At 37.7% G+C, this 24,499-nt stretch overlaps 2 non-coding genes and 1 pseudogene across 2 annotated transcripts; 1 reads left to right on the top strand and 2 right to left on the bottom strand.

The window, feature by feature from the left end:
• The first annotated feature begins 523 nt into the window (after positions 1-523).
• On the top strand, positions 524-18,541 carry LOC148576262 (uncharacterized; annotated as a pseudogene).
• On the bottom strand, positions 5,728-5,831 carry LOC148576263 (small nucleolar RNA R71). Its single transcript, XR_015902814.1, has one exon. It is a non-coding gene; the product is annotated as a small nucleolar RNA R71 (small nucleolar RNA).
• A 4,415-nt stretch (positions 18,542-22,956) lies between the features above and the next one.
• Positions 22,957-23,064, bottom strand: LOC148576261 (small nucleolar RNA R71). Its single transcript, XR_015903711.1, has one exon. It is a non-coding gene; the product is annotated as a small nucleolar RNA R71 (small nucleolar RNA).
• Positions 23,065-24,499: the final 1,435 nt, after the last annotated feature.

Below are 24,499 nucleotides of genomic sequence, written 5' to 3'. Positions count from 1 at the left end.
ACCCTTGCTAGGACTTTTCTTAGTTAGTTATTTTCTTGTTATTTACATTCTTTGCTTATTAAACTCAAACCCCAAAAATATACTTTCCCATAACCAATACTAAACATACTTCCCTGCAATTCCTTGAGAGACAACCCGATGTTTGAATACTTCGGTTGATTTTATTGGGTTTATATTTGTGACAAACAATTTAAACATTGACCGAGGATAATTTGTTAGTTTAGAACTATACTTGCAACACGATAATTTTTGTGAAAATCTTTATTGACATTTTTCCTCCGTTAAGTTTTTGGTGCCGTTGCCGGGGAATTGTAAATGTGTGCCTTATTATTGGTTATTGTATATATTGTGAATATGTTTGCCTTTTCGTTTCTTTGTTAGTTGTTTCTGTTCTAGGAGTTTATTTTCATTATTTCTTATTAGTTTTTATTTTTATTTTCTCCATTCATTATGAATTCTCACTCCTTTGGCTATGAGTTTGGTTCAAACTATGTTGTAGGGAGTGGAAGCTATAATGAGAAACATGCATCATGGGTGGGACAATCAAAGGTGGGATGAGCCTCAAGCTTATGGACAACCTTCTTGGCAACAACATCCACCAACTTACTATGAACAACCATTCCATGATGCATACCAAGACAATGGTTATGGTGGACCTCTTCATGACAATCAACAACCACTACCATATACCTATGTACCCCCTCTTCAACATAGCTTTGAACCACCATACTCACAAGCCCCCTACTACCAAACACCTCCATATGACCCTAATCCTTATCCCCCATACCGACCACCTTATGAGCCAAATGAACCATACATAGAGCCACTCCAATTCTAACCCAGTTACTTCCAAGAACCACCACCTCAATACACACCACCTCCAATGTATGTGAATTTTCAACCACAAGATGAATTTTTCTTTCCGCTACAACCCTCCATAGGGGAATGTCCATATCCATCAATTCCAGAGCAATATGATCCTAATTATGTTAGCCAAGCGGAACAAGAGCCACGTGATCATTTTAAGGAAGTAATAGATCGACTTCAAGAAACCATCCATCAAATGGAGCAAGAGGAAAGCCGTAAAGCACACGAAGCTCTCATGGCTGACAAATCTCAAATTGAGAACAAAGGACTGGAGTGTGTTGTACAACAAGTGAAAAAAGATGGAGAGTGTTGAACCACCACATCCTTATCATGATGAACCTCCGTCCTATTATGAACCCCTTCTCCCTACCGATGAACCCTCATATCCACTCTAGTATCCAATGGATGACACCCTTGGTGTTCTTCTTCAAGGGCAAAGAGAGATGCATCGGACGACACTAGAGTTCATAGCTACCTTGACCGAGGTAGTAGATAATTTAACTTCACTGTGCTTCAACACTCAAAGTACTCCCATGGCTACGTGTGGAGAATCTAATGAAGAGTGTCACATGAAGGAGAGACTAGAAACTCCGGTGGAAAGTGAGGAATGTGGCTTTGTATTGGAACAATTGGATGAAGCCGTAATTGTTGAAGAGGAAGAAGTGGTTGAAGACTTTGGAGATGCTGAACCTCCATGGGAAGATAGAGTTGCAGAGTATTCCTCCAAGAAGCTTGAAATCGATGTTGAGGAGGCTAGTGCACAACCTCCAAGGCATATTCCCTATGAAGAATTGGACGGAATAGATCAAGAGGCAAGTTCTCTTGGTGATGATGATCATAAATCAAGACATCCTAGTAATGAATTTGCATCCACAAGTGAACCCCTTGAGTTAGAAGAGCCTTCTCCCGATGACATTGAAAGCGACATTAAGGTAGATTCCTCTCAACCTCATATTTATGATTTGAGTGACAGAGAAGAGTTGGATGAATTTGGTGAAGAAGAGCTTGAAAGTGAAGAATATTTTCAAAAGGTAGAAGTCCTTCAGAAAGGTTGGACGGGAGTTGAATATGCTTTGTCAAGATCGTTGGAGACTTCTCTACCTTGGTTGCTGATGAGCGGATAATTTATACGCTTTTTGGCATTGTTTTTAGTATGTTTTTAGTATATTTTAGTTAGTTTTTATTATGTTTTTATTAGTTTTTAAATAAAAATCACTCTTCTAGATTTTACTATGAGTTTGTGTGTTTTTCTGTGATTTCAGGTATTTTCTGGCAGAAATTGAGGGACCTGAGCAAAAATCTGATTCAGAGGGTGAAAAAGGACTGCAGATGCTGTTAGATTCTGACCTCCCTGCACTCAAAGTGGATTTTCTGGAGCTACAGATACGCAATTGATGCACTTTTAATTGCGTTGGAAAGTAGACATCCTGGGCTTTCCAGCAATATATAATAGTCCATACTTTGCCCGAGATTTGATGGCCCAAACAGGCATTCCAAGTCAGCTCAAGAATTCTGGCGTTTAACTCCAAAACTGGCACAAAAGCTGGAGTTAAACGCCCAAACTGGCACAAAAGCTGGCGTTTAACTCCAAGAAAAGTCTCTACACGAAAATGCTTCAATGTTCAGCCCAAGCACACACCAAGTGGGCCCGGAAGAAGATTTCTGCATTAATTACTGATTTCTGTAAACCCTAGGCTACTAGTTCTCTATAAATAGGACCTCATACTATTGTACTTTGAATATTTGATAAGTCTTATGCTATCTTAGACACGTTTGAAGGCTGGCCATTCAGCCATGCCTAGACCTTGTTCTTATGTATTCTCAACGGTGGAGTTTCTACACACTATAGATTAAGGTGTGGAGCTCTGCTGTTCTTCATGAATTAATACAAGTACTATTGTTTTTCTATTCAACTCAAGTCTATTTCTTCTCTAAGATATTCATTCGTTCTTTAACTTGATGAATGTGATGATCCGTGACACTCATCATCATTCTCACCTATGAACACGTGCCTGACAACCACCTCTGTTCTACTAGCAATCGCTTGAATGCGTATCTCTTGGGTTTCTAATCTAAGATTGGAACCTTCGTGGTATAGGCTACAATTATTGGCGGCCATTCCTAAGATCCGGAAAGTCTAAACCTTGTCTGTGGTTTTCCGAGTAAGATCTGGGAAGGGATGACTGTGACGAGCTTCAAACTCGCGATTGTGGGGCGTGTGACAGACGCAAAAGGATCAATGGATCCTATTCCGACATGATCGAGAACCGACAGCTGATTAGCCGATGTTGTGACAGAACATCAGGACCATTTTCACTGAGAGGACGGGATGTAGCCATTGACAACGGTGATGCCCAACATAAAGCTTGCCATGGAAAGGAGTATGAATGATTGGAAGAAGGCAATAGGAAAGCAGAGGTTCAAGGGGAACAAAGCATTTTCATACGCTTATATGAAATCCACCAATGAATTACATAAGTATCTCTATCTTTATTTTATGTTTATTTTCATCACCTTAAACTCCATAACCATTTGAATCCGCCTGACTGAGATTTACAAGATGACCATAGCTTGCTTCAAGCCGACAATCTCCGTGGGATCGACCCTTACTCACGTAAGGTTTATTACTTGGACGACCCAGTGCACTTGCTGGTTAGTTGTGCGGAATTGTGACAAAGTGTGATTCACGTTTAAGAGCTCCAAGTCCTTTGGCGCCATTGTTGATGATCACAATTTCGTGCACCAAGTTTTTGGTGCCGTTGCCGGGGATTGTTCGAGTTTGGACAACTGACGGTTCATCTTGTTGCTTAGATTAGGTATTTTTTTCAAAATTTTTAAGAATGAATTCTATAGTTTCAAGGTGATGTTCTTATCATCACAAAAGCTGATTGATTCTCATCAATTTAGCTATTGAATGTAATGTCCTGCTGAAGCTTGGCCAAACATGTCTAATCTTTTTAGACTGAAGCTTTAGACTAACATTACATGATTCCTGGAATTTTCATTAAAAGTTTTGATTCTCTTTATTTTCTTTTCTATATAAGTTTCGAAAATCACAAAAGAAAATTTTTTATAAAACCATAAAAATAAAAAATATTTTATGTTTCTTGTTTGAGTCTAGTATCAATTTTTAAGTTTAGTGTCAATTGCATGACTTTCTTCTTCTTGCATTTATCGAATTTATACATATTGTTCTTCATTGATCTTCAAGTTGTTCTTGATGATTTCATTGCTCTGATCTTTAAATTCTCTTGTTTAGTGTGTTTTGTTGTTTTTCATATGCATTTTTACATTGTTATAATCCTTAGTATACAAACTTTTAAGTTTGGTGTCTTACATGCATTGTTTATTTGATCTTTGTTGCATTTTTATTGTTTCTCATCATCAAAAATTCAAAAATATTTTTCAAAACTATGTCTTTTCAAGTCAATAATACAGAGAATTGAAGATTCAGAACATTCAGCAGAGGAATCAAACAGAAAAAGCTGGGTGTTCAAAATGCCCAGTGAAGAAGGAAAACTGGCGTTTAAACGCCAGCTAGGTGGCTGGGCATTTAACGCCCAAAAAGGTAGAGTTTTGGGCGTTAAACGCCAGAATGGGCACAATTCTGGGCGTTTAACGCCAGGATGACACTAGAGGTAAGATTTTGTTTTTAATTCACATTTTTTTCAAGTTTTCATAATTTTTCAAAATCAAATCTTTCTCAAATCATATCTTTTCAATCATATCTCTTTCAAAATCAATTTCTTTCCATTTTATACCATTTTAAAAAATCCTTGCTTCAATTAAAGATTTACTTCAAAATTTTCAAGTTGTTACTTGCCTATTAAGAAAGGATCAAACTTTAAATTTTAAAATCATATCTTTTAATTTCTTGATAGTCAAGTAATCAACTTTAATTTTAAAAATTTTCTTTTTATAAATTAATTTTCAATCATATCTTTTCAAACATATCTTTTCAATCACATCTTTTTCAAAATTAATTTTTTCAATCATATCTTTTTCTAATTTCAAAATCTTTTTCAAAAATCACTTTATTTCTTTCCCAATCTTAGTTTTCGAAAATCTCAATCAAATTTTCAAATTTCTTTTTAAAATCTTTTAATTAATTTTCGAAAATTCTTCCCCTCTTCTCACATCCTTCTATTTAAGGGACTAAGACTCCTCTTCAAGGTACAATTCGAACTCCCTCCTTCTTTATATGTTCGAATTCTCCTCCATCTACCTCCTCCTTCTATTCTTATTTTTCTCTGACACCTCAAGGAATCTCTATACTGTGATATAGAGGAATCCCTACTTTCTTGTTCTCTTCTCTTTCATATGAGCAAGAACAAAGATAAAGGCATACTTGTTCAAGCTGATCCTGAACCTGAAAGGACCTTGAAGAGAAAGCTAAGAAAAGCTAAAGAACAATTCTCTTTAGAGGGCCTAACAGAGCTCTTCAAAGAAGAAGAAACCATGGCAGCCGAAAACAACAATGCCAACAATGCAAGGAAGGTGCGTGGTGACTTTGCTGCACCTACTCCTGATTTCTATGGGAGAAGCATCTCTATCCCTACCATTGGAGCAAACAACTTTGAGCTTAAGCCTCAATTAGTTTCTCTAATGCAACAGAATTGCAAGTTTCATGGACTTCCATTGGAAGATCCTCATCAGTTCTTAGCTGAATTCCTGCAAATCTGTGACACTGTCAAGACCAATGGGGTTGACCCTGAAGTCTATAGACTTAAGCTTTTTTCTTTTGCTGTAAGAGACAGAGCTAGAACATGGTTGGATTCACAACCTAAGGAAAGCCTGAACTCTTGGGAAAAGCTAGTGAATGCCTTCTTGGCAAAGTTCTTTCCACCTCAAAAATTGAGTAAGCTTAGAGTGGAAGTCCAAACCTTTAGACAGAAGGATGGTGAGTCCCTCTATGAAGCTTGGGAGAGATACAAGCAATTGATCAAAAGGTGTCCTACTGACATGTTTTCAGAATGGAGCATCATAGGAATCTTCTATGATGGTCTATCTGAACTATCCAAGATGTGATTGGATAGCTCTGCTGGAGGATCTCTTCATCTTAAGAAGATGCCTGCAGAAGCTCAAGAACTCATTGAAATGGTTGCAAATAATCAATTCATGTACACTTCTGAAAGGAATCCTGTGAATAATGGGTCAACTCAGAAGAAAGGAGTTCTTGAGATTGATACTCGGAAAGCCATATTGGCTCAGAATAAAATATTGACCCAACAAGTCAATATGATTTCTCAGAGTCTGTCTAAAATGCAAGCAGCAACAGGCAGTACTAAGGAAGCTTCCTCTGAAGAAGAAGCTTATGACCATGAGAACCCTGCAATGGAAGAGGTGAATTACATGGGAGAACCCTATGGAAATACCTATAATCCTTCATGGAGAAATCACCCAAATCTCTCATGGAAGGACCAACAGAGGCCTCAACAAGGCTTCAACAACAACAATGGTGGAAGAAACAGGTTTGGCAATGGCGAGCCTTTTCCATCATCTTCTCAGCAACAGACAGAGAATTCTAAGCAGAGCCCCTCTGACTTAGCAACCATTGTCTCTGATCTAATCAAGACCACTCAAAGTTTCATGACTGAAACAAGATCCTCCATTAGAAACTTGGAGGCACAAGTGGGTCAGCTGAGTAAGAAAATTACTGAACTCCCTCTTAGCACTCTTCCAAGCAATACAAAAGAGAATCCAAAAAGAGAGTGCAAGGCCATAACCACATCTCACATGGCCGAACATGGAGAGGAGGAAGAGGCAGTGGTTCCCACTGAGGAAGACCTCAATGGACGCCCACTGACCTCCATGGAGTTCCCTAATGAAGAACCATGGGAATCTGAGGCTCATTCTGAGACCATAGAGATTCCATTGAATTTACTTCTGCCTTTCATAAGCTCTAATGAGTATTCTTCCTTTGAAGAGGATGAAGATGTTACTGAAGAGCAAGTTGCTAAGTACCTTGGAGCAATCATGAAGCTAAATGCCAAGTTATTTGGTAATGAGACTTGGGAGAATGAACCTCCATTGCTCATCAAAGAACTAGATGACTTGACTAGGCAGAGATTACCTCAAAAGAGACAGGACCCTGGAAAGTTCTCAATCCCTTGTACCATAGGCACCATGACCTTTGAGAAGGCTCTGTGTGACCTAGGGTCAAGCATAAACCTTATGCCTCTCTCTGTAATAGAGAAACTAGGGATCATTGAGGTACAAGCTGCAAGAATCTCACTAGAGATGGCAGACAATTCAAAGAAGCAGGCTTATGGACTTGTAGAGGATGTCTTGGTAAAAGTTGAAGACCATTACATCCCTGCTGATTTCATAATCCTAGAAACTGGGAAGTGTATGGATGAATCCATTATCCTTGGCAGACCCTTCCTAGCCACAACAAAAGCTGTGATTGATGTTGACAGAGGAGAATTGATCATTCAAGTGAATAAAGACTCCCTTGTGTTTAAAGCTCAAGGATATCCCTCTGTAACCATGGAGAGGAAGCATGAAGAGCTTCTCTCAATACAGAGTCAAACAGAGCCCCCACAGTCAAACTCTAAGTTTGGTGTTGGGAGGCCACAACCAAACTCTAAGTTTGGTGTTGAACCCCCACATTCAAACTCTAAGTTTAGTGTTGGAAAGTTCCAACATTGCTCTGAACATCTGTGAGGCTCCATGAGAGCCCACTGTCAAGCTATTGACATTAAAGAAGCGCTTGTTGGGAGGCAACCCAATCGTTACTATTCTATGTTAAATTTCTATTTTCCTTTGTTATTTTATGTTTTCTATAGGTTGATGATCATGTGAAGTCACAAAAACAATTGAAAAAGCAAAAACAAAGAGAAAAACAGAACACCCTGGAGGAGACAGTTACTGGCGTTTAAACGCCAGTAAAGGTAGCAGAATGGGCGTTAAACGCCCAGTCTGGCACCATTCTGGGCGTTCAATGCCAGAAAAGGGCACCAAACTAGCGTTTAACGCCAGGAATGGGAAAGAAGCTGGCGTTAAATGCCAGAAATGGGCAGCAGCCTGGCGTTTAATGCCAGGATTGGCAGAAAGAGGCGTTTTGCACGCCACTTGGTGTAGGGATGAGATATCCTTGACACCTCAGGATCTGTGGACCCCACAGGATCCCCACCTACCCCACCTCTCTCTTTCTTCTTCACCCATTCACCAATCACCTCAATACCTCTTCCCCAAAAACCCCTCACCTATCAAATCCCACCATTCTCTTCACCACTCATATCCATCCTTCATAAAACCCCACCTACCTCACCATCCAAATTCAAACCACTTTTTCTCCCAAACCCACCCATAATGGCCGAACCATACACACCCCTCTCACTCCTACATAAACCCATCTTCACTCCTTCATTTTTACACAACCTAAACAACACTTCTCCCCCTTGGCCGAAATACAAAGCCCACTCCATCTCCTCTATTTCTTCTTTTTCTACTCTCTTCTTTCTTCTTTTGCTCGAGGATGAGCAACCTTCTAAGTTTGGTGTGGTAAAAGCTAAAGCTTTTTGTTTTTCCATAACCATTTATGGCATCAAAAGCCGGAGAAACCTCTAGAAAGAGGAAAGGGAAGGCAAAAGCTTCCACCTCCGAGTCATGAGAGATGGAGAGATTCCTCTCAAGGGTGCATCAAGACCACTTCTATGAAGTTTTGGCCAAGAAGAAAGTGATCCCCGAGGTTCCTTTCAAACTCAAAAAGAATGAGTATCCGGAGATCCGACATGAGATCCGAATAAGAGGTTGGGAAGTTCTCACCAACCCCATTCAACAAGTCGGAATCTTAATGGTTCATGAGTTCTATGCCAATGCATGGATCACCAAGAACCATGATCAAAGTGTGAACCCGGACCCCAAGAATTGGCTTACAATGGTCCGAGAGAAATACTTGGATTTTAGTCCGGAAAATGTAAGGTTGGCATTCAACTTGCCCATGATGCAAGGAGATGCACACCCCTACACTAGAAGGGTCAACTTTGATCAAAGGTTGGACCAAGTCCTCATGGACATATGTGAAGAGGGCACTCAATGGAAGAGAGATTCAAGAGGAAAGCCGGTTCAACTAAGAAGGCATGACCTCAAGCCTGTGGCTAGGGGATGGTTGGAGTTCATCCAACACTCAATCATTCCCACTAGCAACCGGTCCGAAGCTACTATAGACCGGGCCATCATGATACATATCATCATGATTGGAGAGGAAGTGGAAGTTCATGAGGTTATATCCCAAGAACTCTACAAGGTGGCGGACAAGTCCTCTCCTTTGGCAAGGTTAGCCTTCCCTCATCTCATTTGTCACCTTTGCAATTCGGTTGGAATTGACATAGAGGGAGACATTCTCGTTGATGAGGACAAACCCATCACTAAGAAAAGGATGGAGAAAACAAGAGAACCTCATCAAGAGCATGAGGAAATTCCTTATCATGAAATCCCTGAGATACCTCAAGGGATGCATCTTCCTCCACAAAACTATTGGGAGCAAATCAACACCTCCATAGGAGAATTAAGTTCCAACATGGGACAACTAAGGGTGGAGCACCAAGAGCATTCCATCCTCCTCCATGAAATTAGAGAAGATCAAAGAACCATGAGAGAGGAGAAACAAAGGCAAGGAAGAGACATTGAGGAACTCAAGCACTCCATAAGATCTTCAAGAGGAAGAACAAGCCGCCATCACTAAGGTGGACCCGTTCTTTAACTTCCTTGTTCTTTATTTTCCTGTTTTTCGAAAATTATGCTTTATGTTTATCTATGTTTGTGTCTTTATTACATGATCATTAGTGTCTATGCCTTAAAGCTATGAAAATGAATCCATCACCTTTCTTAAATGAAAAATGTTTTTAATTGAAAAAGAAAAAGAAGTGCATAAATTTCAAATTTTAAAACAGTTTGATTATCTTGATGTGGTGGCAATACTATTGTTTCTCTGAATGAATGCTTGAACAGTGCATATTTTTGAATTTGATTGTTTATGAATGTTAAAATGTTGGCTCTTGAAAGAATGAAAGGAAAAGGAGAAATTTTATCTAATGATCTGAAAAATCATAAAATTGATTCTTGAAGCAAGAAAAAGCAGTGAAAAGCTTGCAGGAAAAAAAAAGAGAAAAAAAAGAGAAAAGAAAGAAGAAAGAAAAAGAAAAGCAAGCAGAAAAAGCCAATACCCCTTTAAACCAAAAGGCAAGGGTGATAAAAAGGATCCAAGGCTTTGAGCATCAGTGGATAGGAGGGCCCACAGGAATAAAATCCTGGCCTAAGCGGCTAAACCAAGCTGTCCCTAACCATGTGCTTGTGGCGTGAAGGTGTCAAGTGAAAACTTGAGACTGAGCGGTTAAAGTCGAGGTCCAAAGCAAAAAGAAGAGTGTGCTTAAGAACCCTGGACACCTCTAATTGGGGACTCTAGCAAAACTGAGTCACAATCTGAAAAGGTTCACCCAGTTATGTGTCTGTGGCATTTATATATCCGGTGGTAATACTGGAAAACAAAGTGCTTAGGGCCACGGCCAAGACTCATAAAGTAGCTGTGTTCAAGAATCAACATACTTAACTAGGAGAGTCAGTAACACTATCTGGATTCTGAGTTCCTATAGATGCCAATCATTCTGAACTTCAAGGGATAAAGTGAGATGCCAAAACTGTTCAGAAGCAAAAAGCTAAAAGCCCCGCTCATCTAATTAATACTAATCTTCATAGATGTTTTTGGAATTCATTGTATATTCTCTTCTTTTTTATCCTATTTGATTTTCAGTTGCTTCGGGACAAGCAACAATTTAAGTTTGGTGTTGTGATGAGCGGATAATTTATACGCTTTTTGGCATTGTTTTTAGTATATTTTTAGTATATTTTAGTTAGTTTTTATTATGTTTTTATTAGTTTTTAAATAAAAATCACTCTTCTGGACTTTACTATGAGTTTGTGTGTTTTTCTGTGATTTCAGGTATTTTCTGGCTGAAATTGAGGGACCTGAGCAAAAATCTGATTCAGAGGCTGAAAAAGGACTGCAGATGCTGTTGGATTCTGACCTCTCTGCACTCAAAGTGGATTTTCTAGAGCTATAGAATCCCAATTGGTGCGCTCTTAATTGCATTGGAAAGTAGACATCCTGGGCTTTCCAGAAATATATAATAGTCCATACTTTTCCCAAGATTTGTTGGCCCAAACAGGCGTTCCAAGTCCGCTCAAGAATTCTGGCGTTTAACTCCAAAACTGGCACAAAAGCTGGAGTTAAACGCCCAAACTGGCACAAAAGCTGGTGTTTAACTCCAAAAAAAGTCTCTACACGAAAATGCTTCAATGCTCAGCCCAAGCACACACCAAGTGGGTCCGGAAGAAGATTTCTGCATTAATTACTGATTTCTGTAAACCCTAGGCTACTAGTTCTCTATAAATAGGACCTCATACTATTGTACTTTGAATCTATGATAAGTCTTATGCTATCTTAGACACGTTTGAAGGCTGGCCATTCGGCCATGCCTAGACCTTGTTCTTGTGTATTCTCAACGGTGGAGTTTCTACACACCATAGATTAAGGTGTGGAGCTCTGCTGTTCTTCATGAATTAATACAAGTACTATTGTTTTTCTATTCAGCTCAAGTCTATTTTTTCTCCAAGATATTCATTCATTCTTCAACTTGATGAATGTGATGATCTGTGACACTCATCATCTTTCTCACCTATGAACACGTGCCTGACAACCACCTCTGTTCTACTAGCAATGGCTTGAATGCGTATCTCTTGGGTTTCTAATCTAAGATTGGAACCTTCGTGGTATAGGCTAGAATTATTGGCGGCCATTCCTGAGATCCGGAAAGTCTAAACCTTGTCTGTGGTATTCCGAGTAGGATCTGGGAAGGAATGACTGTGACGAGCTTCAAACTCGCGATTATGGGGCGTGTGACAGACGCAAAAGGATCAATGGATCTTATTCCGACATGATCGAGAACCAATAGTTGATTAGCCGATGTTGTGACAGAACATCAGGACCATTTTCACTGAGAGGACGGGATGTAGCCATTGACAACGGTGATGCCCAACATAAAGCTTGCCATGGAAAGGAGTATGAATGATTGGAAGAAGGCAATAGGAAAGCAAAGGTTCAAGGGGAATAAAGTATCTTCATACGCTTATCTGAAATCCACCAATGAATTACATAAGTATCTCTATCTTTATTTTATGTTTATTTTCATCACCTTAAACTCCATAACCATTTGAATCTGCCTGACTGAGATTTACAAGATGACCATAGCTTGCTTCAAGCCGACAATCTTCGTGGGATCGACCCTTACTCACGTAAGGTTTATTACTTGGACGACATAGTGCACTTGCTGGTTAGTTGTGCGGAATTGTGACAAAGTGTGATTCACGTTTAAGAGCTCCAAGTCCTTTGGCGCTATTGTTGATGATCACAATTTCGTGCACCAGTTGCCGTCTACTTCATTTGAGTGGGTAAAACTTCTCTCTATTCACTTTACTATCCCACTGAGTTTGGTATTCTTGAAAGAGTTGGCCAACTTAGGAGGCTTTGTGGAATGAAGCGTAAGAGACAGATGTTTAGTGGTTGGAGTTGCAAATCAAGACTCATCAAGGTTGAGATTTCAAGAGCTAGATGCAAAGGTTGGACTAGTGATCAATTGGTTGGATCTAAGAGAAGAGTTTGATATTTCATTGAGAATTCAGATTACTTGCCACCCATTAGAACAATGATGATCCACTTAACGACGAGTGTAGAAACAAGATTTGGGATCCCGACAAACAAGAGAATCAACTATGGGAGCTCAACGCTTGTGAAGAACTTCATTAAGGCTTGGTGAAATCATTTGAAAATGTTGGAGCTTATTGGAAGTCCAAGCGTTGGTGGAAGTTTCAAGATGAGTTCAAGCACAAGCCACCATGACAAGGAGCTCACCAAATGTCCAACTTAAGGACTTTAACTAAAAGTGCTAGGTGGGAGACACCCCACCATGGTAAATTCTTTCTATTTTCTCTTTTATTTATATTGGTAATAAGTTAAATTTTCATCTTTAGTTAGGTTTATTTGGTTTACATTATGATTTCACTTGTTTATTAATGTTTGATATTACTTTGGTAGCCTGTTAATTTAAAAAAAATACCACGCGTGCGCATGGCCGACGCGCACGCGTGGAACCCCATAAAATGGACCATGCAAAAACGGTGCTGGGACGATGCGAGCGCGTGGCCTAGACAGAGAGTTGTGCCAGGGCCGTGCTGGTGGGGTGCTAGGCGTATAGCCAACCCCACGCGTACGCGTCACTGACGCGTATGCGTCCTTTGCGTTTTTTGCCATCCACGCGTAGGCGTGGACGACGCGTGCGCGTCGATTCAAAATTTTGATTGTCCAGTACTACAAACAGAGAGATGGGCTGCTACTGTGCGAGTATTGTGCGCGGAGCACAATTCACATCCACACGTACGCGTCACTGACGCGTACGCGTCACTTCCTTATCCTGCAACCCACGTGTACGCGTGGGCGGCGCTTACGTGTCCCGTCCTATTTTCTATTCTTCTTCTTTCTTCTCTCCTTTCTTATTCTTTCCTCTTTCCTTTCTTCTTCCTTTTCTTGTTCCCTTCTTACTTTCTTCTTCCTTTCTTTAACTTCTCATCCTTATTCTCTTTTATTCTCTTTTGTTTATTGCATTTACATACTTTCATTCATTGCATTTTAATTTTGTACTTGTTTTCATGTCTTTTTCTAAATTTGCTATTTTTCCATTAGAGTTGAATTTTCTTACTTAACTGTTGACTATTTCGTGCATTGTTTTGGTGCTTCTCGACTTGTCTGCTATTTACTTGAAATGCCCTTCGCTTCTATTGTTTTCTTACTCATATGTTGTAGCTACCATGTAGTTGAGAACCTCATTATTACTTGGCATTAGCATACCCATATTTTATTTATTTGCATATCTTTGTTTGTTGGTTCTTCTTCTTCTTTTTTCTTCTCTCCTTTCAGGCTGGCCTCCAAGAGGGAAAAGGAAAAGTTTCTAACTGGGGCACAACAAGTCTCTCCGCACAATCTTTTGAGAAAGCGCATCTGTTGTAGTCACCCGTCCACTTGCATATCTTTGCATGCACCGAGGACGGTGCAATCTTTAAGTGTGAGGAGGTTGATACCGACTTCTGTGGGTTAGTTACTTTCTTTTCAACACCAATTCTTATTTTTCTTTGTTCGATTAGTTGTTGCATTGCATAATAGATTGCATGTGTAGTTAATTGCTTGCATTTATGTACTACTTAGTTGAAGTGATGAATTCTTTTCTAAGAAACTATTTTATAGCATTTCACCAATTTAAATTAAAATTTTTATTGAACTTGCTTGAAGAAACTTATTTTGGAACATGGTTTTAGAGCTCAAACACACAAAACCAGTGAGATTTTGAGCCTATTTGATTGGTTGCATCTTATCAACCAATGTTTTATTTTGGTGTGTGTTATTCTCTCTAAAATTGTGATCTTTGTCTTGCTTAATTCTATATTTGCATTGTTTGATGTATGCATACACTTACGTTATTGAAGCCTTTGTTTCACTATAACTCACATACTCATATGGCCCTACCATTTCATTATCTTTTGCAAACTAATGATTGAGCCTATTTTATCCCACTTGTTCTTTACTTTAGCACATCATTAACTCTAAGCAAAAAACAATAAATGACCCTAATTTGAATCCTTGTTTAGCTTAGACTAGTAAAAGTGTTCATGATTTAAGTGTGGGAAAGTTGGGTTTGGAAATATTTGGTTTGGGAATTGAGTATGCTAGACTTTTTTGTGAAAATGTGAAAAGAATATTGAGCACATATTCTTGCATTCAATATCTTAATCATATGCATTGAGAAAAATAAAAGAAAAGAAAAAAATAAAAAGATAAAAAGATAAAAAGAAAAGAAAAAGAGCAAATAAATAAAAGAGGACAAAATGCCCCAAAGTAAATGGTGATAGCAATGCATATGAGTTGTACTCAAGTTTGGATGCATGAATATGAGGTAAAACATAGTTAATGGATAGTTAGATTTTATATTCTGATTACATGGATTGTCTAAAGTTAGGTGGGAAGTTTAGGTTAATCAAGGATTTAGATTTTAGTCCACTTGACCAAATACAATCCTACCTTGACCCTAACCCCATTACAACCCTTGAAAAGACCTCTTGATATGTGTGTTTGTGCACTAAATGTTTGTTGATTGGTAGGAGAAGAGCAAGTCTTAGAAAGCAAGATTAGTAGAGAATTGAGATAATTGAACCTTAAACACCTGAGCGATTGGAGTGTATACACTTCCAATGAGGGTTCGATGCTCGATTCTTTGTTCTCGGCTTTCACGAGCTTTCTTCTTGCAAGTCTATTTGTATTTCATTTTCTGATTTGAGTTAGTGGAATCCAGTTCATGTTTGTTCTTGGAGAATTTGATTTATTTTTAACAAAGTAGGTAAAAGCATTTTTCATTTAGTTATATTCATATAGATAGGTTGCATTTCATAAATTCTACCATTCCTCTTCACCTCTTTTATAGCTTCTATTGAGCTTAGCATGAGGACATGCTAATGTTTAAGTGTGGGGAGATTGATAAACCACTATTTTATGGTTTATTTTGTATTGAATTGAGTGGATTTTATCCATTATTCTCACACTTATTCATATAATTCGCATGTTTTATATTTTCCTTCCTAATTTTATGCTATGATTGAAAATATGCTTCTGTGGCCTTAAATTTGCTAATTTTAATCCTTTCTTATTACCATTCGATGCTGTGATATGTGTGTTAAGTGATTTCAGATTTTCTAGGGCAGGAATGGCTTAGAGGATGGAAAAGAAGCATGCAAAAATGGAAGGAACACAAGAAGTTGAGAAATTCAGAATATGGTAGTGACGCGCACGCGCGAATGATGCGTACACATGACTGGTGCATTCGACAGATGACGCGCATGCGTGGCTGACGCCTACGCGTGGCCAGTGAAAAGTCCAACGACGCATACGCGTGATAGAGAGTCACATGCTGCATTAAATAGAAGACACTGGGGGTTATTTTTGGGTTGCTTTTGGCCCAGTTTCAAGCCCGAAAGTGAAGATTAGAGGCTGCAGAGTGGAGCAGGAATGGGGAATCAATCATTCACTTTTCATTCACACAATTTTAGGTTTTAGATGTAGGTTTCTAGAGAGAGGGGCTCTTTCCTCTTTCTAGGTTTTAGGGTGTCTTCTTTCAATTTATTCTTAGGTTCAGGTTCAATCTTCCTTTAATTTAGTTTTCTTTTACTTTTATTTGTTTAAGCACTTTAGTTCATCTCCTTCTCTTGTTAATTTCCCTTTTTCGCCATTTTTATGTTTATGAGATCTTGTTACGTTAGATTTCATTTAATGCAATTTATGTTTTCCATGTTCATTGTTACTCCATTTAATTGTTAGTCATTGATGCTTGCAATTAGTTGTTTAGATTTAATATCCCTTGTTAAATTTATCGTGCTTTTATTTTGTGCCTACCAAGTCTTTGATAAATTGCTTGGGTGGATTTTAATTTAGCTTTTTACGTTCTTAGCTTGGATTGAGTAATTTAGAAACTCTTGAATTGTCAAAGTCTCTTGTTATTTGGTAATTGAAAGTTGCTAGTTGGCTTGAGCTTCACTAACTCTAGTCTTTGATTAGGACTTGTGAACTCAAGTTAATTTGCTCACTTGACTTTCCTTCAATTGTTAGAGGTTAACTAAGTTAGAGCAATTTGCAATTACCATCACAATTGACAATGATAATGAGGATAAGAATTCCGATTCTCAACCCTTGCTAGGACTTTTCTTAGTTCTTAGTTATTTTCTTGTTATTTACATTCCTTGCTTGTTAAACTCAAACCCCAAAAATATACTTTCCCATAACCAATACTAAACATACTTCCCTGCAATTCCTTGAGAGACGACCCGAGATTTGAATACTTCGGTTTATTTTATTGGGTTTGTATTTGTGACAAACAATTTAAACATTGACTGAGGATAATTTGTTAGTTTAGAACTATACTTGCAACGCGATAATTTTTGTGAAAATCTTTACCGATATTTTTTCTCCGTCACTGCCTTTTGTCTCAATGTACTATATTAGACTACGACTTAAATATATAAATTTTTAGTTAAAAAACTTACATTATGTGCTGTTTTTTATTAATTTAGTTCGAAATAATAAATTTTGATATTGTTTTATAGGGATTACTAACATCAAATTTTGATAATTTGGCCAAAAATTTTAAATGTTTTGTGTTTTAATTCTTCTAGCAAATCTTCAATAACTCATAAAAGTTAACAGAATAGATGGTTGTAGATTATATTAATAGACAAGGGTAAAAGTTGCGATGATAATACGTGGTGATAATTCATAACGATCGGGTGAAAAGAAGGTAGCAGGAGAAGAAAAAAATCAGAAAGAAGGCCAAGGTGATTTAATAGTCAATAACAGGTATGTGTACAGAGAATAGTATATAGTAAGAGAGAGAATAGTGTTTAATATGGTGAAAGGATATTACAAAAATGTAAATTAATGTTTTAAAAAAATAATAAAAATAAAGAGTTTAAAAAATTAAATATAAAATTTAAAAAATATTTTTCACCAATTGAAATTATGTATGAATATAAAGAGTATTTTGAATATGAATTTTTATCTCTACTTCAAATTAAATACTATTGAAAATAGATAAGTAAAGTTAATAACGTCTATAAATAGTTAATTGTTTATAATGTTTATAAATCTTTATTTGGATTTTGTTATACATAATAACAACATAATAAATTTGTTTAATATCTTATTTAATTTAAATTTATAAATTTTATACAATCTAAAAATTAAATAACTTATACATTTTTTATTTTTAATGTTTAAATTATTATATCCAATTTATAAGATTAAAATTAAAATTAGAAAAGTTAATCTCTTAAAAAGCCACTGAATATGTTAAACCGCTAATATAATATTTAAGTAGGTCAGTACAATAGACTTGAGTAGTGTCCCATCCAATTTAAAATCATCATGGTAACGACACATCGCATGGCAAAGAACAGTGTTACTTTCAGAGGCTCCGAAGCGGGGATTTTCCCTCCCAAATCCATTCTCAAAATCAGATTCCCTCTCTTTCCTTTTACTTTTGGTGACTGAAATTTTAAGAGCAACTAAAGAAAAGAAATTCAGGGATCTTAATGTTTTTCTTCACCTCACTACCGCCATCACCGCCACATACTCTGATGATCCTCCTCTTCCTCCTCAGTTTTCACTTCATACCACCAACCAGAAGATTTTAGAAATCCAGAGAAGCAGGGATGAGCCATATATGGAGGAAGCATGATGAGAAAGCACAAATATCTTCAACAACGTGCCGCCACAAAAAGAAACAAATATTTGAGAAGTGGCTCTCGGAGAAGTGGATCGGCATGGAATTTGCTAAACGTCAGGTGCCTGGTGGTAGGAAAAGTCAACTTATTTCTTCTTGTTCTTCCTCCATATGAAAGCTGTTTCTATTATGAGTATTGAATTCTAAAGTGGAGTTAACACTAATGGGCTTCAGTTTTCAACGATTGAGTTCTTTTCTTTTGCTTATTGCTTCAAGTATTATTCTTTTTTGTTGGTTTTATTTTGCTGTTTAGGTTTCACACAAATACCAACAAGTTGCGGCTTAAAATGTTGTTGTAAGTGATTCTCTAATTCACGGGTAAAAACATGTAAGAAAGGTTTGAAGATGAACTGGCACTGGAGCGAGCCTAGTAAGCCCTTCAGTTGCTCAGAGAAGAACGAGCATCTCCTTAGAGGGAAACCCTAGTTTCCTCCACCGTGATCGCCTCCGCTGGGCTTCTGATTGTCGCCGTCATTTACATTGGAGATATTTGTCTGTTCGTCTTGCTCCAGGCCCGCACCTCAATCTCCAGTCACGAGCTTTGTCGCGGCCTATAACCACTCATCTTACTCAGTCGGTCTTTTTCCGCTATCCCTCATTGTGGTCATCGTCTTCCGTGCTTGTCACGAGAAGGTAACAGTTGCTCTTCCCACTAAATCATTAGTAGTCCCTCAGATGAATGGATCATGCAGAAAATTACCACCCTGGTTGTAACACCCTACCACACAGAGTCTTATGCTTAAGTCATAAAACAGAGGTGGCGAGGTATTACGACCTCTAAAATAAAATTTAGTACGTATAGTATTGCAAAAATGATCATAACTAGGAGCCTTTGAAGAAAAGTGGGTAAATCAAAACCGTTTTAAGTCAAAAGCGCAACACTCCGATTGATAACGTAAACGAACAGACAAGGAGTGAGTTAAAACGAAGAAATATAAAAAGAGTGCCAAAATACAAATATCAAGACTCGGGACTTGGCTTACGAAGATAACCGGTCCGAGCATACAGTATACATACATATATAGTAAGGAAATTCCCAAAAGACAACCCAAAAGACAATATACAAAATAACCTCTAAGAGGAGGTGATACAAAATACATATACAGTGGAGAACACAGTATCTAAACAGGCATATAATAACCAAAATAAAATCCCAAGATACAAGGATCTCCACCAAAAGAAGGTTGATGAGCGGATAATTTATACGCTTTTTGGCATTGTTTTTAGTATGTTTTTAGTATATTTTAATTAGTTTTTATTATATTTTTATTAGTTTTTAAATAAAAATCACTCTTCTGGACTTTACTATGAGTTTGTATGCTTTTCTGTAATTTCAGGTATTTTCTGGCTGAAATTGAGGGACCTGAGCAAAAATCTGATTCAGAGGCTGAAAAAGGACTGCAGATGCTGTTGGATTCTGACCTCCCTGCACTCAAAGGGAATTTTCTGGAGCTACAGAGGCCCAATTGGTGCGCTCTCAATTGCGTTGAAAAGTAGACATCCTGGGCTTTCTAGAAATATATAGTAGTCCATACTTTACCTGAGATTTGATGGCCCAAACCGGCGTTCTAAGTCAGCTCAAGAATTCTGGTGTTTAACTCCAAAACTAGCACAAAAGCTGGAGTTAAACGCCCAAACTGGCAAAAAAGCTGGTGTTTAACTCCAAGAAAAGTCTCTACACATGGAAGCTTCAATGCTCAGCCCAAGCACACACCAAGTGGGCCCGGAAGAAGATTTCTGCATTAATTACCTATTTCTGTAACCCTAGGCTACTAGTTTTCTATAAATAGGACCTTTTGCTATTGTATTTTCATCTTTGATAAGTCTTATGCTATTTTAGACACGTTTGAAGGCTGGCCATTCGGCCATGCCTAGACCTTGTTCTTATGTATTTTCAACGGTGGAGTTTCTACACACCATAGATTAAGATGTGGAGCTCCGTTGTTCTTCATGAATTAATACAAAGTACTATTGTTCTTCTATTCAATTCACGCCTACTTCTTCTCTAAGATATTCATTCGTTCTTCAACTTGATGAATGTGATGATCCGTGAAACTCATCATCATTCTCACCTATGAACATGTGCTTGACAACCACCTCTGTTCTACTAGTAATGGCTTGAATGCGTATCTCTTGGGTTTCTAATCTAAGATTGGAACCTTCGTGGTATAGGCTAGAATTATTGGCGGCCATTCCTGAGATCCGGAACGTCTAAACCTTGTCTGTGGTATTCTGAGTAGGATCTGGGAAGGGATGACTGTGACGAGCTTCAAACTCGCGATTGTGGGGTGTGTGACAGACGCAAAAGGATCAATGGATCCTATTCCGACATGATCGAGAACCGACAGATGATTAGCCATGCGGTGACAGCGGATTTTGAACGTTTTCACTGAGAGGACGGGAAGTAGCCATTGACAACGGTGATGCCCAACATAAAGCTTGCCATAGAAAGGAGTATGAATGATTGGAAGAAGGCAATAGGAAAGCAGAGGTTCAGGAGGAACAAAGCATCTTCATACGCTGATCTGAAATTCCAACCAAAGAATTACATAAGTATCTCTATCTTTATTTTATGTTTTATTCATCTTTTAATTATTAATTCTCCATCACCATCTGAATTCGCCTGACTGAGATTTACAAGGTGACCATAGCTTGCTTCAAGCCGACAGTCTCCGTGGGATCGACCCTTACTCACGTAAGGTTTATTACTTGGACGACCCAGTGCACTTGCTGATTAGTTGTGCGGAATTGTGACAAAGTGTGATTCACGTTTAAGAGCTCCAAGTCCTTTGGCGCCATTGTTGATGATCACAATTTTGTGCACCAAGTTTTTGGCGCCGTTACCGGGGATTGTTCGAGTTTGGACAACTGACGGTTCATCTTGTTGCTTAGATTAGGTACTTTTCAGAATTTTTAAGAATGAATTCTAGAGTTTCAAGGTGATTTTCTTATCATCATAAAAGCTGATTGATTCTCATCAATTTAGCTGCTGAATGTAATGTCCTGCTGAAGCTTGGCCAAACATGTCTAATCTTTTTAGACTGAAGCTTTAGACTAACATTGCATGATTCCTGGAATTCTTATTAAAAGTTTTGAATCTCTTTATTTTCTTTTCCATATAAGTTTCGAAAATCACAAAAAAATTTATAAAACCATAAAAACCAAAAATATTTTATGTTTCTTGTTTGAGTCTAGTATCAATTCTTAAGTTTGGTGTCAATTGCATGTTTTTATTCTTCTTTCATTTTTCGAATATATGCATTATGTTCTTCATTGATCTTGAAGTTGTTCTTGATGATTTCATTGCTCTGATCTTTAAAATTGTGTCTTTTCAAGTCAATACAGAGAATTGAAGATTTAAAATATTCAGCAGAGGAATCAAACAGAAAAAGCTGGGCATTCAAAACATATCTTTTTAATGCCAGAATGGCACCATTCTGGGCGTTTAATGCCAGGATGACACTAAAGGGAAGATTTTGTTTTTAATTCAAATTTTTTTCAAATCTTTATAATTTTTCAAAAATCAAATCTTTTTCAAATCATATCTTTTCAATCATATCTCTTCAAAATCAATTTCTTTCCATTTTTTTTATTTATTACTATTTTCGAAAATCCTTGCTAAAATTAATGATTTACTTCAAAAATTTTCAAGTTATTACTTGCCTATTAAGAAAGGATCAAACTTTAAATTTTAAGAATCATATCTTTTAATTTCTTGTTAGTCAAGTAATCAACTTTAATTTTAAAACTTTCTCTTTTTAATTTGTTCTTGAATCATATCTTCTCAATCATATCTTCTCAATCACATATTTTTCAAAATTAACTCTCAATCATATCTTTTTGATTTCTAATTTCAAAATCTTTTTCAAAAATCACTTAATTTCTTTCCCAATTTTAGTTTTCGAAAATCATCAATCAAATTTTCAAAATTTTCTTTTAATTATTTCAAAATCTTTTACTTTAATTTTCGAAAATTCTTCCCCTCTTTTCACATCCTTCTATTTAAGGAACTAACACTCCTCCTCAAGGTGCAATTCGAACCCTATTATTTTAATAAGTTCGAATTCTCTCATCTCTACCTCCTCCTTCTATTCTTCTTTTCCTCTGACACCTCAAGAAATCTCTATACTGTGACATAGAGGATTCTATACTTTCTTGTTCTCTTCTCTTTCATATGAGCAGGAACAAAGATAAAGGCATACTTGTTCAAGCTGATCCTGAACCTGAAAGGACCTTGAAGAGAAAGCTAAGAGAAGCTAAAGAACAATTCTCTTTAGAGGGCCTAACAGAGCTTTTCAAGGAAGAAAAAACCATGGCAGCCGAAAACAATAATGCCAACAATGCAAGGAAGGTGCTTGGTGACTTTACTGCACCTACTCCCGACTTCAATGGGAGAAGCATCTCAATCCCTGCCATTGGAGCAAACAACTTTGAGCTTAAGCCTCAATTAGTTTCTTTAATGCAACAGAATTGTAAGTTTTATGGACTTCCATTGGAAGATCCTCATCAGTTCTTAGCTGAATTCTTGCAAATCTGTGACACTGTCAAGACCAATGGGGTTGACCCTGAAGTCTACAGACTTATGCTTTTTCCTTTTGCTATAAGAGACAGAGCTAGGACATGGTTGGATTCACAACCCAAAGAAAGCCTGAACTCTTGGGAAAAGCTAGTCATTGCCTTCTTGGCAAAGTTCTTTCCACCTCAAAAATTGAGCAAGCTTAGAGTGGAAGTCCAAACCTTCAGACAGAAGAAAGGAGAATCCCTCTATGAAGCATGGGAAAGATACAAGCAATTGATCAGAAGGTGTCCTTCTGACATGCTTTCTGAATGGAGCATCATGGGAATTTTCTATGATGATCTGTTTGAACTATCCAAGATGTCATTGGATAGCTCTGCTGGAGGATCTCTTCATCTAAAAAAGATGCCTGCAGAAGCTCAGGAACTAATTAAAATGGTTCCAAATAACCAATTCATGTACACTTCTGAAAGGAATCCTGTGAATAATGGGATAGCTCAGAAGAAAGGAGTTCTTGAGATTGATACTCTGAATGCCATATTGGCTCAGAATAAAATATTGACCCAACAAGTCAATATGATTTCTCAGAGTCTGTCTGGAATGCAAGCAGCAACAGGCAGTACTAAGGAAGCTTCCTCTGAAGAAGAAGCTTATGATCCTGAGAACCCAGCAATGGAAGAGGTGAATTACATGGGAGAACCCTATGGAAATACCTTTAATCCTTCATGGAGAAATCATCCAAATCTCTCATGGAAGGATCAACAGAGACCCCAACAAGGTTTCAACAACAATAATGGTAGAAGAAACAGGTTTAGCAATAGCAAGCCTTTTCCATCATCTTCTCAGCAACAGACAGAGAATTCTAAGCAAAGCCACTCTGATTTAGCAACCATTGTCTCTGATCTAATCAAAACCACTCAAAGTTTTATGACTGAAACAATTTAAGTTTGGTGTTGTGATGAGCGGATAATTTATACGCTTTTTGGCATTGTTTTTAGTGTGTTTTTAGTATATTTTAATTAGTTTTTATTATATTTTTATTAGTTTTTAAATAAAAATCACTCTTCTGGACTTTACTATGAGTTTGTGTGTTTTTCTGTAATTTCAGGTATTTTCTGGCTGAAATTGAGGGACCTAAGCAAAAATCTGATTCAGAGGCTGAAAAAGGACTGCAGATGCTGTTGGATTCTGACCTCCCTGCACTCAAAGTAAATTTTCTGGAGCTACAGAAACCCAATTAGCGCGCTCTCAATTGCATTGGAAAGTAGACATCCTGAGCTTTCCAGCAATATATAATAGTCTATACTTTGCCCGAGATTTGATGGCCCAAACCGGCGTTCCAATTCAGCTCAAGAATTCTGGCGTTTAACTCCAAAATTGGCACAAAAGCTGGCGTTTAACTCCAAGAAAAGTCTCTACACATGGAAGCTTCAATGCTCAGCCCAAGCACACACCAAGTGGGCCCGGACGAAGATTTCTGCATTAATTACCTATTTCTGTAACCCTAGGCTACTAGTTTTCTATAAATAGGACCTTTTGCTATTGTATTTTCATCTTTGATAAGTCTTATGCTATCTTAGACACGTTTGAAGGCTGGCCATTTGGCCATGCCTAGACCTTTATCTTATGTATTTTCAATGGTAGAGTTTCTACACACCATAGATTAAGGTGTGGAGCTCTGCTGTTCTTCATGAATTAATACAAAGTACTATTGTTCTTCTATTCAATTCACGCCTACTTC

Source organism: Arachis ipaensis, chromosome B1 (genome assembly GCF_059453495.1).
Source record: "Arachis ipaensis isolate K30076 ecotype BB chromosome B1, ASM5945349v1, whole genome shotgun sequence".
Classification (NCBI taxonomy): Eukaryota; Viridiplantae; Streptophyta; class Magnoliopsida; order Fabales; family Fabaceae; genus Arachis; species Arachis ipaensis.
The sequence above is the reverse complement of the archived record's forward strand: the minus strand, read 5'-3'. Positions and strand labels throughout refer to the sequence as shown.